Here is a 1,213-nt window from a genome sequence, read left to right on the forward strand (position 1 = left end):
TAAACTTTAATTCAGCATGTCTTAAATTTCTTGGTGAGTGTGCGTGCACATACTTTCAATTAGTTAATCTTTTGTGCTTTGCAGTGAAGTTGATACAATTACACTTTACAACTGCTTCTCTAACAAATTCTCAGTTTCTTTGCTGGATGCCTGAGATAATTGCTCTGTTTTTTGATGGCATATTGTGATCTGAAGCGGGGTTCAGTGGTGTTACATTCTTAGTACATATCATATGTTATCATTTCTGATTCTGATTCTGATCCAAAATCGCTTAACACTCAGTCACCCACTATGGAAGCCAATGAGCTCATTGATTTACAATTATGAATGTTGTGAGCGCTCTTCAGGAGCAGCTTTATAAACAATCTCTAAACCCTGACTTCTGTAGCTTTGTAATCTGAATTTTAGAGAGAGTGAGTCCTCTCTTTGATGCACAAGAGAATTGGTTCTCAACACTTATGCTGTATGTGATGCGATGCTCCTAGTAGGCCTTAGATTTCGTTCATTAGTTTGTATAGAAAATGGTGAAATGGTATCCCCTTGGCCAAGAACATGCTGCACAGTGTTAAACGTAACACTATTTGGTTTTTATTCGGGATCCCTGATGCTTTGACTTTATTAACTGGAGATGTATGTACTGTTTGGCATGATAAGGATTATATCAGACACATTTTGCATCCAGTCTTTCGATTTACACTTAACAGACCACGTGGTGCTTTTTTTTTTGTTAAATTAAATATGATTGTGTCTCACTCTACCATGATTGACAGCATCTTAGTTCTTGTTGAAAGAAATTACTTTAAGAGAAGCGGACAGTGGATAACATTCATGGTGTAAAATCTAAATCATTAATTAATTTTAGATAACAACCCATGTTTTTTCATATGTGTTGGCGTTGAACAATGCAAAAAATCTCACATTGCTGTGTTAGATATTCACCTCTGCACACTTCAGTCTTTATCTCTTTCTAACCCTGTTTGAATATCAAACAAGATTCATGTTTTAGTTTGACATTCTACTATAACTACTTTTATAACCAACTTTCACCCACATGTTCCTCCTCTTATGCTGGTATTGAACTTCTTTTTCCTTATTTAACAGCTGTTTGTCAAATTAATAATATAATAAATTCTCCTTTAGACCTTTGTGGGATTTCTATCTTTATCACATATTTACACTGAAAAACAACGGAAAAACAAAACAGTCATATAAG

The sequence above is a fragment of the Etheostoma spectabile genome, chromosome 4 (assembly GCF_008692095.1).
Source record: "Etheostoma spectabile isolate EspeVRDwgs_2016 chromosome 4, UIUC_Espe_1.0, whole genome shotgun sequence".
Classification (NCBI taxonomy): domain Eukaryota; kingdom Metazoa; phylum Chordata; class Actinopteri; order Perciformes; family Percidae; genus Etheostoma; species Etheostoma spectabile.